At 44.3% G+C, this 18,736-nt stretch overlaps 1 long non-coding RNA gene across 2 annotated transcripts in view; it reads left to right on the top strand.

Moving 5' to 3' along the window:
- Positions 1-18,736, top strand: part of LOC108588461 (uncharacterized) — a 147,066-nt gene that overhangs the window by 105,891 nt on the left and 22,439 nt on the right. The window contains exons 5-7 of one of the 2 annotated variants that reach the window (XR_013527428.1): positions 2,521-2,718; positions 5,082-5,236; positions 10,487-10,666. This is a non-coding gene — a long non-coding RNA (uncharacterized LOC108588461). The remainder of the gene's footprint in view (positions 1-2,520; positions 2,719-5,081; positions 5,237-10,486; positions 10,667-18,736) is intronic. The other variant, XR_013527427.1, reaches the window with a different exon arrangement.

Here is an 18,736-nt window from a genome sequence, read left to right as displayed (position 1 = left end):
TCACAGGACAGTGTGCACTCATCAGAAGGACAGCAGAAGAGTTTATCCTTTCCAATAAGTTCTCCCAATTTATCATTTGACCAGCTCCCGTCTCACTGATCAAAGTGCTAACCACCCTGCTCAGTTCCAGGTCATTGGGTGTCTCAGCAGCAACACAGATGCCTTAGGACAGGAGGGAAGGGGAGAGTCCTGAGGATAGGAGGCAAAGTCAGCTGTGGGGTAAGAGCTGTCAGGTCATTTTCAAGCAACTCTCTCCTTGACCAAACTCTAGCCAGGCTCCTTTGAGTTCTTCCTCAATAAGGCATCATCTTTGGGCATGTCCTCAAGAGCCCTTTTTCTTTTCTTTTCTTTTTTTTTTTTTTTTTTTTTTTTGAGACAGGGTCGTGCTCTGTCACCCAGGCTGGAGTGCAATGGTGCAATATTGGCTCACTGCAACTTCTGCCTCCTGGATTTAAGCGATTCTCCTGCCTCAGCCTCCTGAGTAGCTGGGCTTACAGGCATGCACCACCATGCCCAGCTAATTTTTTTGATTTTTTTAGTAGAGATGGGGCTTCACCATGTTGGCCAGGCTGGTCTCAAACTCTTGACCTCAAGTGATCCACCTGCCCCAGCCTTCCAAAGTACTGGGATTACAGGGATTACAAAGTGCTGCACCCAGCCAAGAGCCCAATTTTATCCAGAATCCTACTGTGTTACTATGGCCCATTTATTGAGTGACCCAAAAGGCTACCAATTTTGAGTGGGATCCAGAACAGGAGAAGGCTCTGCCACAGGTCCAGGCTGCTGTGCAAGCTGCTCTGCCACATGGGCCATATGACCCAGCAGATCCCAATGGTGACTGAGGTGTCAGTGGCAGACAGGGTGCTGTTTGGAGCCTTTGGCAGGCTCCCCATAGGTGAATCACAGTGGAGGCCTCTAGGATTTGGGATCGAGGCCCTGCCATCTTCTGCAGATAACTACTATCCTTTTGAGAGACAGCTTTTGGCCTATTACTGGGCTTTAGTAGAAACTGAATGTTTGACTATGGGTCATCCAGTCATCATGTGACCTGAACTGCCTATCACAAACTGGGTGCTTTCTGACCCATCTAGCCATGAAGTGGGTCATGCACAGCAGCAGTCCATCATCAAATAGAAGTGGCATATATGTGATCAGACTCAAACAGGTCCTGAAGGCACAAGTAAGTTACATGAGGAAGTGCCTCAAATGCCCACAGTCTCCACTCCTGCCACCTTGCCTTCTTTCCCCCAGCCTGTACTGATGTCTTCATGGGGAGTTCCCTATGATCAGTTCACAGAGGAAGACTAGGGCTTGGTTCACAGATGGTTCTTCACTATATGCAGGCACCACCCAAAAGTGGATAGCTGTAGTTCTACAGCCCCTTTCTAGGACATCCCTGAAGGACAGCGGTGAAGGGAACTCTTACCAGTGGGAAGAACTTTGAACAGTGCACCTGCTTGTGCACTTTGCATGGAAGGAGAAATGGCCAGATGTGTGATTATATGCTGATTCATGGTTTGTAGCCAATAGTTTGGCTGGATAGTCAGGGAATTGGAAGAAGCATGATTGGAAAATTGGTGACAAAGAAATCAGGGGAAGAGGTATGTGAATGGACTTCTCTGAGTGGTCAAAAACTGTGAAGATATTTGTATCATGTGAGTGCTCACTAATGTATGACCTCAGCAGAGGATGATTTTAATAATCAAGTGGATAGGATGACCCAATCTGTGGACACTATTCAGCCTCTTTCCCCAGCCACTCCTCTCATCACCCAATGGGCCCATGAACAGAGTCCATAGTGGCGGGGATGGAGGTTATTCATGGGTTCAGCAACATGGACTTCTACTCACCAAGGCTGACCTGGCTATGGGCATTGCTGAGTGCCCAATTTGCCAGCAGCAGAGACCAACACCGAGCCATCGATACGGCACCATTCCTCGGGGTGATCAGCCAGCTACCTGGTGGCAGGTTGACTATACTGGACCTCTTCCATCATGGAAAGGGCAGAGGTTTGTCCTCACTGGAACAAGCACTTACTCTGGATATGGGTTTGCCTATCCTGCATGCAATGCTTCTGCCAAGACTACCATCCATAGACTCACGAAATGCCTTATCCACCATCATGGTATTTCACACAGCATTGCCACTGAATAAGGCACTCAGTTTACAGCTAAGAAGTGTGGTAGTGGGCTTGTGCTCATGGAATTCACTGGTTTTACCATGTTCCCCATTATCCTGAAGCAGCTGAGTTGATAGAATGGTGGCATGGTCTTTTGAAGTTACAATTCCAATACCAGCTAGGTGACAATACTTTGCAGGGCTGGAGCAAAGTGCTCCAGAAGGCTGTGTATGCTCTGAACCAGTATCCAATGTATGGCACAGTTTCTTCCATAGTTAGATTTACACATCCAGGAATCAAGGGGTAGAAGTGGAAATAGCACAACTCACCATCTCCCTAGTGATTCACTAGCAAGATTTGCGCTTCCTGATTCCATGACATTATGTTCTGCTGGCCTACAGGTCTTGGTTCCAGAGGGAAGAACACTGCCACCAGGAGACACAACAACAATCTCATTAAACTGGAAGTTAAGAGTGCCACCAGGACACTTTGGGCTCCTCCTTCCTTTAAGTCAACAAGCTAAGAAGGGAGTTACAGTGTTGGCTAGGGTGTTGACCCAGCCTATCAAGATGAAATCAATTTACTACTCCACAACAGAGGTAAGGAAGAGTATACATGGAACACAGGGGATCGATTGGGCACTCTTAGTATTACCATGTCCTGTGATTAAAGTCAATGGGAAACTACAACAGCCCAATCCAGACAGGACTACAACTGACCCAGACCCTTCAGGAATGAAGGTTTGGGTCATTCCACCAGGAAAAAAAAGCACCACCTGCTGAGGTGCTTGCTGAAGGCAAAAGGAATACAGAATGTGTAGCAGAAGAAGCTAGTCATCAATACCAGCTACGACCACGTGACAGGCTGCAGAAATGGGGACTGTAATTGTCAGGAGTATTTCCTCCTTCGTTGTTAAATATGTTTGTGCATGTATATACTTGTACTAAGAAAATATCTTCATTTTATTTCCTTTCTCCTTTATCATGTGACAAGATTTATTGACTTCACATCAGCATTTAAGTATTGTTAACTTTACGTAATAGTATTCGGTTGGGGATTGGTGAGTTTCTGGTTGTACGAAGGATAGTTGTATTGTGTTAGGTGTAATTATGACATTATTGTCTTTATTTGAAGATTATGTATGATCTCAGGAGATGTGTATGGATTCAAATTGACAAGTGGTAGATGGACCACTTGAGATGGTTAATACTGAGTATCAACTTGACTGAATTGAAGGAGACAAATTATTAATCCTGGGTGTGTCTGTGAGGTGTTGCCAAAGGAGATTAACATTTGAGTCAGTGGGCTGGGAAAGGCAGGCCCACTTTTGATCTGGGTGGGCACCATCTAATCAGCTGCCAGCACAGCTAGAATAAAAAGCAGGCAGAAAAATGTGAAAAGAGAGACTGGCCTAGCCTCCTAGCCTACATCTTTCTCCCATGCTGGATGCTTCCTACCCTTGAACATCAGACTCCAAGTTCTTCAGTTTTGGAACTCAGACTGGCTGTCCTTTCTTCTCAGCCTGCAGACAGCCTGTTATGGGACCTTGTGTGAGTTAATACTAAATAAACTTCCATGTATGTATATGTATATGTATATGTATATGTATATGTATATGTATATGTATATGTATATGTATACATACCTTGTGTGAGTTAATACTAAATAAACTTCCATGTATGTATATGTATATGTATATGTATATGTATATGTATATGTATATGTATACATACCTTGTGTGAGTTAATACTAAATAAACTTCCATGTATGTATATGTATATGTATATGTATATGTATATGTATATGTATATGTATGTGTATATGTATATGTATATGTATATGTATATGTATATGTATATGTATATGTATACATACCTTGTGTGAGTTAATACTAAATAAACTTCCATGTATGTATATGTATATGTATATGTATATGTATATGTATATGTATATGTATATGTATACATACCTTGTGTGAGTTAATACTAAATAAACTTCCATGTATGTATATGTATATGTATATGTATGTGTATGTGTATATGTATACATACCTTGTGTGAGTTAATACTAAACTTCCATGTATATATATATATATATATTTGTATGTATATGTATATGTATATGTATATGTATATGTATATGTATATGTATATGTATACATACCTTGTGTGAGTTAATACTAAATGAACTTCCATGTATATATATATATATATATGTATGTATATGTATATGTATATGCATATGTATGTATATCTATTCCATTAGTTCTGTCCCTCTAGAGAACCATGACCAATACACCTACAAAGTCAGGTTGACCAGAATCTCCCACTCTCCCTATCCAATCATCCCCCTCATCTTGCACCATACCGAGGTGATGACTGATCACCCTGGCTTGCCTTTAGCAAGAATCCTATTATGTCAGTTAAGTGAAGAATTCCCTTACCCTCAGTGATTTTCCAACCACCAACTTTTCACTGGCTATAAATCCCCACCATTCCTTGTTGTATTTTCGGAGCTGAGAAAGAAAAGAAACTTTTCATCTGAGGAATGCCAGTCCCTTTAAATAACCCGGCCCAGAAAGGCATTGAAATGTGACAGAAGGCTCATATCACCCATCCCCCTTGAATTAAGTAATCTACCTGCTACGTGGACTCTAGACTGAGTGTCCTCACCAAGCAGCTATAAATTAATCTAACAATGCCACACACTGGACACCATGACCCATACTCTACAGTTCAACAATGTAGTGCCAATTACTCATCAATGTTATTTCTGCAAACCAGTGAGAATTCCTGAGGAACAACCTTTGTAATCCTTCCCTCTTTGAATTTGCCCTCTTTCTTTGAAAACTCGAGTCTCTCCTTTATTCTCTGGAGATTTCCCAGCGTTTCCCAGACTGCAGTCCTCAACCTTGTTCCAAATAAACTCACTGTATTAATTTTGCTTCTGTTTCTTTCTTTAGGTAGACAGGGTTGCGCCCAATCTCTCTCCCCTACTGAAAAACCCCGCTGTAGCAGTCACCTGAATGAAGTGTGCCTTCTCGTCTTTCATGAGTGTCAGAGTAATTTCTTTAACAGTGATCAGACCACACGGTGGTGAGTCCAACGTGCAGGTCAGGTGAGTCCAGTGAGAGTCCAGTGAGTCCAATGTGCAGGAGAGGTGCCTGATACACTACCCTGAGACCTATCTCCATGGGAAATACTGGACTCAGAGTAATAATTAAAGGCTAACTGTTTTTGAGCATTTACTATGCAACCAGACACTTTTCTAGGCTCTTTATCCTATTAGCTTCTTTAGTACCATTTTCAGAAGAGGAAATCCAGGCATCAAGAATTTAAGTTAACTAACGCAACATAGCTCAGCGAGTAACTACTGGAGCCTGAATCTCAACCCTGGTGGATCAGCTCCACAGCCTATAGTCTAACCCATTGCACTTAATAGACGCAGAACAATGTAGCAGCATACAGGACACCCTAGTTCAGGCCCTTACCAGCCACAGGATCCAGGGCAAAGACAGTAATCTCTGTGGCCTGGGCTCATGCATCTATCTGTTCAATGCAAATGAGCATACATTGGAATTTTATGAGCACAAACATTTTGAAACAAGTCACAGAACATGCTTGATTCAGTGCCTGGCTCCGAATAAACACATGCTCTATTTTATGTGTTGTTCTTATTATCATTATTACCAATCACTTTTAAGTGTTTTCTTTTACCTGAAATGGTGCTCATTGAATTCAATGCAACTTGTTGGCACAAAGAATCACAATGAGCTCTTTCAAGTTTTAATTTTCCTCACCTTTGGCTCCCGAGCCGCACACACATATATAGAGTACTGTAATGATTAGCCATGGAGCATGCAGCCACTCTGTCTCCTTCCTGTGAAATCCAAATTGAGTGAGCTGAGACGCCCAGGGACAGAAGAAAGATGTTTGGATAATTGCTGATCATTCACAGGAATAAAATAAACCTTTGAAGGAGAACTCATCCTTATACTGGATTATCATAATGCTTAAACGAAATCTTCAGACTTAAAAAATGTCTTGTAAATTTGGTTTGAACGCTTGTATTAGGTTTAATATCATCTTATTTTTCTGTTTTATGAATCATGTCAGTTTTTCTCTGGAGTTTGAAAGAACTGCTATCCATTAACAGAAGGAAAAGCTGTTAAGCAGTTCTGTCGGTCGTCCTGTCACATCACAGGGAAACGCTCACCTGGGGTTTGTTCGTGTGCTTCTTTGGGTGTGGGACAAGGAGATATTAATCCCACAGCCGACCCTCAGCCCTGCCACCTCTTGAAACCGCCCCCCACCTCCACGAGGCTATCTCCAGAATGTTTCTCATCAGAATACACATCGCTGCCCTCCTCTCCTCTGTCCATGGTAGCTGATTTTTGCATAGCCACACATCAATAGTTCATTGATTGGCTGAGTGGAAAAAGGAGTTTCACAAAAGTAAATTGTTCCACTAAATGGAGCTTATTGTTGTAAGCAACACATTTAAAATTTTTGTTTGAAAGAAATGTTGCTAGGAGGTACATACGTGAGTCAGAAATAATTTGGTTATGAATGACAAAAGCCTACTCAGACTAGCTTAAGCAAAATGGGGAATTTATGAAGCAAATAGAGGGATGTCTCATGGAATCCGAGGACAGAAAGTGACCAAGGTTTCCAAGAAGTGGGAAAGTCATCACACACTCACTGGTCCAATGGTACTCTTGGGGACGCACTGTCACCTTGGCTGGAGTGCAGTGGCATGATCACAGCTCATGGCAGCCTCAACCTCTCAGGCTCAAGTGATCCTCCCAATTCAGTTTCCCAAGTACCTGTGTGTGCCACTATGCCAGCTAATTTTGTATATTTTGCAGAGGCAGGGTTTTGCCATGTTGCCCAGGCTGGTTTCAAACACCTGGGCTCAAGAATCCTTCCACCTTGGCCACCCAAAATGCTGAGATTACAGGCATAAGCCACCATGCCCAGCCCTCATTTTCCCCTTTTTAAGAACTCTATGAGTTCGATTTCGTCATCTTCCATATTCCAGGTATAGAAACAGGAGCTCAGAAATGTTGTTATGTCCCTAGGTTCACACAGCTGGTACCAGGTGCTAGAGCCAGTAGTCAAACCTAAGCCTCCCAAAATGCTTGGATTACAGGCATAAACCACCACACCTGGCCTCCGATTCTTTTTTTTTCTTTTTTAAGATGGAGTCATTCGGGAATGGTAGCTTATATCTGTAATCCCAGCACTTTGGGAAGCCAAGGCGGGTGGATCACAAGGGCAGGAGTTCAAGACCAGCCTGGCCAACATGGTGAAACCTCGTCTCTACTAAAAATACAAAAAATGAGCTGGATGTGGTGGCGTGCACCTGTAATCCCAGCTACTCGGGAGGCTGAGGCAAGAGAATTGCTTGAACCTGGGAGGCAGAGGTTGCAGTGAGCAGAGATTGCACCACTGCACTCCAGCCTGGGTGACAGAGAAAGACTCCATCTCGGAAACAAGCAAACAAACAAACAAAAAATATGGAGCCTCTCTCTGTCACCCAGGCTGGAGTGCAGTGGCACAATCTTGGTTCACTGCAACCTCTGCCTCCTGGGTTCAAGTGAGTCTCCCGGGTAGCTAGGATTACCCACCACCACACCCAGCTAAGTTTTGTGTTTTTAGTAGAGATGGGGTTTCATGATGTTGGCCAGGCTGGCCTTGAACTCCTGAACTCAAGTGATCCACCTGCCTCGGCCTCTCAAAGTGCTGGGATTACAGGTGTGAGCCACTGCGCCCTGCCCAGCCTCTGATTCTTGGTTAACAAACCACAATAGACACAATTCAGGGTCCTAATCCGTCATTTGTAAGGCAGGAAGCAGTGTTTGGGCACCAGCTCTGGCTCGAGCCAACACGGCAGAATTAAACACTTGTCAGTGGTTCTTAGGAGAGGATGAGGAAGTTCTACCTAGGACATAGATCAGGGAATCATTGATTGTCGCAGTGGCTTGGAGGAGGGCTACTACTGATATTTAGTGAGTAGGAGCCAGGGGCACTTAATGTCCTCCACTGTATGCAACAGTCCCACAAATGAATTGTTCTCACCTCACATGCCTCCCTCACTCAACCCACCAAATGCCAATAGTATTCATACTAAGAAACACAGAATCCCGGGGAGCTTCATTTCACTTTCCCGAAGGAGTAGCTTTAGCTCTTGGGGCCACTACAGTTTTTAAATGCTGCGGCCTAACCACAACTGTGTGATATCTTGGTACAGAGAGGTTCTCTGCTTGTGATTTGTGCTGCTAGGCAAACATTCTGATCATCCCCATTCTGGACACACAGAAGGGTAGGAGCAATGTGAGCAGCACTGGGCAGTGAGCTGTGAGCCAGAGAACATGCCCCTTCTGTGATGAACAATGAATTGTCAGTAAACAATCCACAAAGGAACTCTTTTTTCTTGGCCACAACAGGAGACATTATAACAGCAGCTGCTCCATGAGCCTGGGTCCTAGAGGGAAGACAGTGATAATTCAGAGTAGAACCTTCTGCCTCTCAGTGATGAACATGAGTATAGGTGAAAAATAAACCTTCATTATGTTAAGTCACTGAGATAGGGGCACTGTTACTGCAGCAAACCCAGCTGGTCCTGACAAATACAGGCTTTCAGAATTGCTGTATGCCAGGAACTCTTAAGTCCTTAACAATATTAACTCATTTAATTCTTACAATAACTTTTTGAAGCAGGTGCTACCATCATCTGTCCTCATTGTATAGATGAGAAAACTGAGGAACAACAAGGTTAAGTTGCTCATTCAAGTGACAACAGTGATGGTGCTAGGATTTAAACCCAGGCAGTCTGGCTCCAGAGCCATATATTAACTACAATGCTGTACTGCCTCTTGAGTTTTATGTAGCAGGTGCTTCTAAGCTAACTGACTTTAAACTACTATGCTTCAGTTATCTAATTTCTGCTTTCAGTGTTGTTAACAATTTTGATTCTTTGTTCCTGTCGATTGTCACATTTTGCCTTTGTCATCATACCTGCCGCTGGCCATAACTCCTTCTTTTTTCTCTTCTAATACGCTGTTTCTAATCCATTACGGACTAGGAAACCAGATAATTAAGCTTGTTATGCACGTTATAATTATGACTAATTGAGCCTGGCCACCTTGATAGTCAACATTGCTCTATTCCACCTCCACCTACCTTGCTCACACTCTTGTAACTGTGTGATTGGTGGCTCTTGCATCTTCCCCTCTAGACAACATGCTCTTTTGAGGGAAGGTAATGAGCTCAATTCACCTTTGTGTCTCTCTGTCCCCTTCCCCCAACACCCAGCACAATGCTTTGCATATGTTAGGTGACTAATAAATATCTGCTAAGACTATTAAGTAATTAGGTTCTGAGTAATGGCCCAAGAGCTTGCCTATAAGTTAATTAGATGGGCTTGCTACTAGCCTGTGGGACATCCATTTTAGCTGTCTGGAGGCCTTTGGGATTTTCTCAGTTTTGTCTTGGATACTTAAGATTATAGGACAAAGAGATCAATGAATTCCTTCATTTAGTCTCTTGGTAGATGTTTATTGAGTTTCTACCATAATATTAAAAATACTAGCAGCTTATATGTGCTGAATATTTACCACAGGCTAGGTAATATTTGAAGCATTTTATAAGTGTTAATTTATGTTACACTCACAACAATCCAATTAGTTAGGGGCTGTTGTCATCAGTCCAAAGGCTGAAGAAACTGAGGCACAGAAGGCAACTTTCCCAAGGCTTAGAGCTACTGAGAAGTGGAGTTAGACTAATCAGGTCCCAGACCTATAGGAGGACAAGACAGAGAAGGCATTTACCCTCAGGAGGTTGACATTTTTGTGGAAAGTCCAGATAAGAAACAAATAAGCACATGAATCTACAAAATGATTGTAGGCTGTGATAAGTGTTCTGAAAAGAATAAACAGTGTGCTGTAACAGAAAATAATGCAAGAGACATGGGAGCGTGGTCCCACACGGCATCTGGGAGTGGCCACATTAGCTTATCTATTGCCGGATAATAAACTACCCCAAAAATATAGTGCTTAAAGTAATGGACATTTACTGTCTCCCAGTTTCTGTGGGTGAGGAATTTGAGAGAGGCTCATCTGAGGAGTCCCAGCTTGGACTCCCACCAGATTGGAGTCAAGATGTTGCCTGGGCCTGCAGTCATCCAAAGGCTCGACTGGGGCTAGTGGATCTGTTTCCAAAATGATTCATTATATCAGACGGGATTTTCTCAGACAAGCAGAACCAGTAGGAAAGATACAGATCACAGAATTGGGGATGCTGCTTATAAGGCTCTTTTCAGATATAAACTCTCCTTACATCTGATACAAGACCTTGAAATCCACAGAGCAAGCAGTCAAGAAGGAAAGGCCAGAAACAGGTGGAAAGCCTACCAGGACAAGCTAGAGCCCCACAAGGACAGACTGAAGCCCATGTTCTTGGTGATGAGGGCATCCTACAGAAGTCAGGCCTTTGTTCCAGATCTGAACACATACACCTGGCCCAGCTCCTGCATCACATCAACAAGGTGAGTCAGCAGGTGAGCAACAATGTATTTGTGATACAAAATTCTTCTTGCCCCCACTAACGCCACACCCTACTCCAAGTCACTGAGAATCTCCCTCATGGCCAACCTTAACTGGAAACATATAAAAAAGGGGATTCTGTAGTTCAGCCTAGCTAAGCTGATACACTGCAAACTCATCACATCATAACACTCACTCCAGTGGCTCTTAAAGGCCTCAGCTCCTCGCTGGCTGTTGGCAGGGGGCCCAGTCCCCCATCACATTGGCCTCTCATTAGGGCTGCTTGAGTGTGCTCATGACACAACAGCTGGCTGCCCCCAGAGTGAATGGCCCAGAGAGAGAATGAGGAGAAGCCTGCAATGCCTTTGATAGCTTAGTCTTGGAAGTCGCTTATTGTCACTTCTGCCGTATTCTATTCATTACAAATGGGTCACTGAGTTCAGAACACAAGCAAGGGGAGGACAATTAGGCTCCACCTTTTGAAGAGAGGAGGGTCAAAGATTTATGGGAGTATTGAAAACCAGAGGACAGTATTTAAGCTATGGGGAAGGCAGCAATTTGAAGAGCCAGAGAAGAGTGTTTTGGGGGCAGAGGTGACAGCAAGAGACCCTGAAGGGTTTGATGTGTGTAGGCGCCTCCTCTTAAGCTCTATGTGGCTACAGCCTCATGAGCCAGCCCCCAGGGAAAGCCGCCTACCATGCGGCTGGGTCTCCTCTATTGGGATGAGCAATTTGTGCTTTATTCCAAGTGCAACGAGAAGCCATGATGAGGTCACAAGAAGAGGGACACAGTCTGGTTTGCGTTTTTGAGGTATTGCTGTGGCTGCTTTATGGGGAGTGGATTGGAGGGGAGGAGGATAGAGTAGATGCAGGGAGCCCAGAAGGGGCATCAAAACAGCATGCCTGTTCTCGTTCAAGCTGTGTTGTTTATTTGATTAATTCTTGTAACCTTTCTGAACCTCTTTCATCCACTGTAAAATGAGGTGACTATTTCTTGCACACTTCCCTGGGCCACTGCGGGACACACGATGAGAATGCGTGTAGAGACACACTGGAAAAGGCAAACTGTTCTGCAGTGCAGCCAGAGGGCTTTTGCCTGACTTGCTCTGGATTAGTACCACTTCCAGAATTAGGTATTTTAACTCCAAAAGAGCACAGTCATCTGGAGAAACCCATTTTAACTTCAATGTATCTATTGGTACAATTGCTACTCAACACTTCAACAGAGTTGATGCCCTCCTAAGTATTTAAATGACAAAGAACCATCACATGGTTGGGGGTAATGCCGTGAGATCACTGCCACATCCCTACAATCATTCATGACAGCTCACACCACCTGGCCACATGGCATGACCTGGCTTATGTTAGTGTCCTGGAGGCAGAGCCTAAAGTGGGGATTTTTGTGCAGGTGGTCTATGGAGGTGGCGCTTCAAAGGTAACCTGCAGCAGAGTGAGGGAAGCAGGATCAGGCAGGAGAGCGAGTGGGCAGATGTGGTTTTGGGAGGAGACTGGCCTGAGCATGATCCTCTGGGGAGCTCTGGAGCATGAAGCATGATTTGTGGTGTAGAGGTTATCCTGCCCAGAAGCAAGAAGGTTTGGCTGGCATACAACATCCTCTTCCCATCATTGGAATGATCTCTTGTGGTTTAACACGTCATCGCAAAAACTAGTGGCTTAAAACAACAGTGATCTGCTTGTACACAGATGCTCATAGCATTATTATTCACAATAACTGGAAGGTGAAAGCAATGCAGGTATTCATTGCCAGGTGAAAGGATAATCAAAATGTGGTATATACATACTATGGAATATACTTTAGCCTTAAAAAGGGAGGAAATTCTGACATGCTACAGCGTGGATGAACTTGGAAAGCATTATGTTAAGTCAATAAGCCAGTCACAAGAAGGCAAATATGGTATGAGTCTACTTATACGAGTTATGTAGAGTAATCACATTCATGGAGATGAAAAGTAGAATGATGGTTGACTGGAAGGAGGAAATGGGGAGATTTTAATGGCATGAAATCTCAGTTTTACAAGATGAAAACGTTGATTGGTTAGACAACAATGTAAATATACTTAACACTGTCCATCTACTTAACTGTACACTTAAAATGGTTATGACAATAACGTTCCTGTTACTTGGGACTTTCGTTTTTGTTTTAGAGACAGGGTCTTGTTCTGTCGCCCAAGCTGGAGTGTAGTGGCAGGATCATGGCTCACTATAGCTTTGAACTCCTGGGCTCAAGCGATTCTCCAGTCTGAGCCTTGTCAGTAGCTAGGACTATAGGCATGCACCATCATGCCTGGCTAATTTTTTTTTCTTGTAGAGATGGGAATCTCCCTATGTTGCTCAGGCAAGTCTCAAACTCCCAGGCTCAAGGGATCTGCTTACTTTGGCCTCCCAAAGTGCTAGGATTACAGGTATGAGCCACTGCGCCCAGCCTTGTTATGTGTGTTTTACCACAGTTAAAGTAAAAACTAAAATTTAAAACAACGGTAATCATTTATTGTCTGTCACTGTCTCTGTGGGTCACAAATTCGAGAGTAGCTCAGCTGGGCTGGGCCCAGCTGTTCTCAGTCAGGGTCTTTCACGAGGATGCAGGCAGATGGGAGTTAGGGCCTAGGCCGTCTTGAAAGCTTCTTCACACTCATGTCTGGTAGCTGGGCTGAGAAGACTCAAACAGCTGGGGTTCCTTGGGCTGTTTCTATCTCTATCTCAGTGTGGTGGCTTCCCAGTCACTGAGCTTCTTACCTCACGGCTCACACTCCAAGGCACATGTCCTGAGAGACAGACAGAGACAAAGAGGCAGGTGGAAGCCATATCATTTCTTACAATCTAGTTTGAAAGGTACATTAGTCTCCTAGGACTATTGTAAGAAAGGACTGCAAACTGGGTGATTTAAACCAACAGAAATTTGGTCTCTCACAGTTCTGAAGGCTAGAAATCTGAAATCCAGGTGTTGGCAGAGCCACACTCCCTCTCAGAGCTCCAGTGGAGAATCCTTCCTTGCTTCCTCCAGCCTCCAGTGTTGCCAGCAATCCTTGGCACTCTTGCTTGTAGATGCATCCCTGCAGTCTCTGCCTCCATCTTCACGTGGCATTCACGGGTACATGCATGCCTCTATGTATAAAACAACTGTTTTAACAACAGTTGTGAAGATGGAGTGAGTTAATGCTTGGGTGCATAATAAATATGCATTAAACATTAGCAACAGTCCAGCGAGACAGCTCATACCTGTAACTTTGGGATACAAAGGCGGATGGATCACTTGAGCCCAAGAGTTCAAGACCAGCCTGGGTGACATGGCAAAACCCCGTCTCCCTCTTTCTCCATATAAAGACAAATTTCCTCCTCCTTCTCCTTATAAAGACACTAGTGGCTGCATTAAAGCCCACCACAATCCAGTATGACCTTGTTAAAACTTGATTACATCTGCAAAGACACTATTTCCAAGTAAGATCACATGCATAGGTATCGGGGGTTGAGATTTGAATCTATCTTTTTGGAAGACACATTCAACCTACAACAGAAGGCATGCAGCCACTTCCACCTGATCCTCGTCCTTAGATCCATGAAGGCTTTAAGACTGGCCCACCTTCGAGGAGAAGGAATCTGCCTGTTGATGAGAAGAATGTCAAAGAATTTGCAGGAAGCATGTAACCTCCCAGGCATCTCAGGAGCCGTGTCTCCTGCCAGCTGTGGCCAGCCTTCAGAGATGGTGCAGGTGTGAGCCATTAAACCAGCACTGCCACAGCTGGGCACACTGGCCTGGTACCAGGCATTTGGGAGCAGCACCAGTGACACCTGCTACAGGGACATGACCAACCTGTCCTTGACCAGCGGATCAGCTCATCCCCTTCAATGGCACGCTACAGCAAACTATTCTTCAATCGTAAAAATAGCACCACTGCTTTAAACATTAAAATTTTTTTTTGAATAATCACATTATTGGATACTGTTTAGACAGCTAGATAATAATACTTGCCCAATGAGAACATTAACAACCGGCCAGATACTGTTCCAACCATTAACAGATTTAAACCTGACAATTATAGGAGGTTGGTTCCATTATCATCCCTATTTTACAGATGAGGAAACTGAGACCCAGAGAGGGTTACGGAGCTTCTCCAAGTTCAGATGGCTGCTCAGAGGCAGAGCTGAAGTTGGAAACTCAGCATCTGGATTCATTGTGCTCTTAGTGTCACTACTGCCCTGCTGCTCTGAAATAGAATCCAGTAAGAAAAAAGCAAACCAAACTAGATCTTCTGTTATGTAATCATTTTGATTTATAATTGATTTTAAACATAGCCCCAAGAAATTAAGGACCAACAGGTCTACAGCCGCTTTCCCAAGAGGACTGTTATACTGAGGTATAAGCTTTTCTTCCAGAAGCAAGAGCCTGGGATAAGCCAAATCTGAGGCTGCCTGGGCAAGGTAGAGTTGTCCTGGAAGAGCACCTCCAAATTGAGGCTCCAGCATTAGCAAACCCTTCAGGTGTAATTAATCTGCAACAGAGACGCTCTGCAGGGCAGTGCAAATTCTGCAAGCAGACCCTCTCTCCTGGTAGTTAGATGAGGTAAATCAACTAATTTCCCCAGTGAGATATGTTTTCTGTTGAGCTTGTGCTTTCAATTATCCAGATGAAGAAAAATTCTATTTCGGAGGCTCTTTTCCAAATCCCATTTTCTTCCTTATTCCCAACTCTTAACACTTCCTCTTCCCTAGCAGCTACCTAGGACCAGAGATTCTAATCTTTCTGCTTAGTGGAGTGTGTGTGTGTGTCTTGGAGGCTGGGGGCAGCAGGCAGGGGTGGGACAGCAGGCAGGGGTGGGGCAGCACCCCGAGCAGTCATAAACTGCCAGATAAAATGCCCTTGATCAGATAGGTTTGTTTCAAACCATCAGACTGCATCACTCAACAATCCGGCAGCCTCCAGCTGATGGATTTGCAGAAGTGCTCAAGGATAATTGGCATTTTAATGGGAAAATGCTGTGTTCCCAAGTGTCAGAATAACAATAAGATACCCCAAGGGCCATTAACACAGTTCTTGGGTAATTAAAGTTGCTCACCCATCAGTCTTGGTCTCAGAATCTATCCCATGCTTGCAGCAGGGCTTCTGGGGGTGCCCAATTCTCGCAAACCACTAAATTGGAACTCTAATGATCAAATGGCTTTTCCCATTCAAACACACACATGCAAAAGACACTGAAGAGCAGTTGCACCTCCATCTGTCACTGCCATTCTTCTGTCTTCTCTTGCACGAGGGCTGGGCTCAGGAGAGAACTGTGAGAACCATGGGTGATAGAAGGCATCATCCTTAACTGACTCTTCTGGCATCAACTTACAGAAGCTGCATTTCAGAAGGGCATTTTGATTCAATGCATCCACTATTTATTTACAGTTCACAGATGCCAGATGCAGGGTGCATGGTATTCCTTGGCTTGGTGATTAGGGCTGGGGCTCTGCTTTAATCTCCCTTCACCCCCTTCACCGGGCATCTGGTATCCACACAATTAGATGTGCTGGTCCTTGCTAATGTTTCATTGTTTTTGTTGTTACTGCTGTTGTTGTTTGAGTCACAGTCTCACTCTATTGCCCAGGCTGTAGTGCAGTGGTATAATCTTGGCTCACTACAGCCTCAACCTCCTGGGCTCAAGGGATCCTCCCACCTCAGCCTCCCGAGTAGCTGGGACTACAGGTGCATGCCACAATGCTTGGGTAATTTTTGTATTTTTTTGTTTAGACAAAATTTCACCATGTTGCCAAGGCTGGTCTTGAACTTCTGGGCTCAAGCGATCTGCCCACTTTTGTCTCCCAAAGTGCTAGAATTACGGACATGAGCTGTTGTGCCTGTTGCTATTTTTTAATGCACATTTATTATGCACCCAAGCATTAACTCACTCTATCTTCACAACTATTGTTAAAACAGTTAGTGTACAGAGAAGGAAGCTGAGGTTGAGAGAGGGAACGTGGCTTATATAAGGTCACTCTGAAATTGGAGCTCGAGCTCAAGCTGTTTATTTGCAGAGCTCAAGGCTTTTACCACTACCCTATTGTGATGGTTGCTGTGGAATATCAACTTGACTGGATTAAGGGATACCCAGATAGCTGGCATAATTTATTCTCTACACTGCAGTAGGTACTAAGCCTATCTCTTTTCTGCTGAAAAGGAAACCCAGGTGGCTTTGCTTTTGATTAGAATGATTGGGCATCCCCAGATGTGTCTGTGAAGGTGTTTCCAGAGATTGGCATGTGAGTTGGTGGACTGAGTGGGGAATATCCACCCTGAAAATGGGTGAACACCATCCAATCAGCTATGGGTCCAGATGGAACAAAAAGGAGGATGAAGACAGAATCCTCATCCTCTCTCTGCCAAGCCTGGAAGCCCTTCTCCTGCCCTTGAACATCAGCATTCCAAGTACTCTGGCCTTGGGACTCACATCGGTGGCCTCAGACTGAGAGCAACACCATTGCCTCCCTGGTTCTGAGGTTTTCTGACTTGGGCTGAGCCAAGTTACCAGTTTCCCTGGGTCTCCAAGCTTGCAAGCATGGGCCTCTCAGCTCCATAATCAAGTGAGCCAGTTCCCCTAATAAATCCTTTGCGTGTGTCTCTCTCTGCATGTCCTATTGGTTCTGTCTCTCTGGAGAACGCTGGCCAAAACACCTATCCTTCTTTCATTCGCTTTTCAAAATTTGGAGGCAACTCATTTCTGTACCTGTTTAAAAAAGTATATCCTATGAAAGAATCCTCAATTCTCATTTTGACCACTGCCAGTTTGGGAGCATGAAATAATGCTTAAGTCAAAGCATGTGGGTTGGACTGAGGGCTTGGAGATGAGGCTTGTGTAGAGCAGTGCTTTTCCCCGTCAGAGACTGCCTGCCCTTAGGAATAGGGACATGAGAGTAAGGGTTCTGACAGGAAACAGATGGCTCACTCAATCAGGGCAGCTTGTGGACTGTTTAATACAAGTACTCTACAGAGCTGAGAGCAAGGTTTAAGAAACCCAGGAAGGGATGGGGAGAAATTCCAAGTCAGGCAAAAGCTAGAGCTACTAGTCCTAAGATATAAGGAAACGAAGATTGGGGGCTGACTGATTTCGGGGACCTAGAGAAGATAGCTGCATGGGGGTGGCTGTGTGACAGGGACTGTGGCTTCCCTAGAGGAACACAGCAAGTAAACTGGCAAAGAGGGTATCCAGCCTCATTCTCCTCTTGCCTTCTCTCCTGCCAGTGCCTGTTTTCAGCTACACCCAACCCAAATCCAAAGAGCAATGAAGCCACATTCACTGGGGGCAGCATTCATAGCAGCCGTGTTTCTGGGCATGCCATAGGTGGGCCAGAAAGAAGCTGAGTCTAGAATAAGAAATAGAAAATATCCAGCACAACAGAATGACAACATAGAAATGTGTGCAGCCTGATACTCAGTGGGACAAATTTGTTGCCTGAGATTTGGCTATTGGGGAGAAAATACTTATTCCCCTATTTGTTCTTCACTTGTTTTTAGATCAGAAGAATCTTGGCTTCTTTCTGCCCCTTCATTTATTTGTTTGAAGAGAAAGAACTTAATTGAATGGTGACTTTGGGTCAGAAGAGGCAAAGTAGCCCAGCCCCTTCCCATCTGTCCCCCTTGGGGACCAGCCTGACTACTGAAAGTATATGTTCCAGTCCATTGTCAGCACTGCAGATATTTTGGCAAGAAACCCCTGCTTCTGAGAAGAAAGGCTGATGACCTTCCAGTATTGCTTTAGACTGGCTAGATAATTACACCACATTTTGGGATGCAGTGTTCATGAGTCCTTTGGCCAGATCTAAATACATCTTTTCATCCAGTTTTACCAGAAATAACTGGTCTTCTGATCCCCATCAGCCTTTCTCCTTTCCTTTGTCATTGCTCAGTGCCTGACCTAAAATGGTAAAGAAAAAGCTGTATTTCTTTTTTTCTTTTCTTTTCTTTTTTTTTTTTTTTTTGAGACAGTGTCTCTCTCTGTTGCCCAGGCTGGAGTGCAGTGGCTCAATCTTGACTCACTGCAGCCTCTGCCTCCAGGGTTCAAGCAATTCTCCTGCCTCAGC

Source organism: Callithrix jacchus, chromosome 15 (assembly GCF_049354715.1).
Source record: "Callithrix jacchus isolate 240 chromosome 15, calJac240_pri, whole genome shotgun sequence".
NCBI classification, from domain to species: Eukaryota; Metazoa; Chordata; class Mammalia; order Primates; family Cebidae; genus Callithrix; species Callithrix jacchus.
Note: the sequence above shows the minus strand (reverse complement) of the source record. Positions and strands in the feature narration are given on the sequence as shown.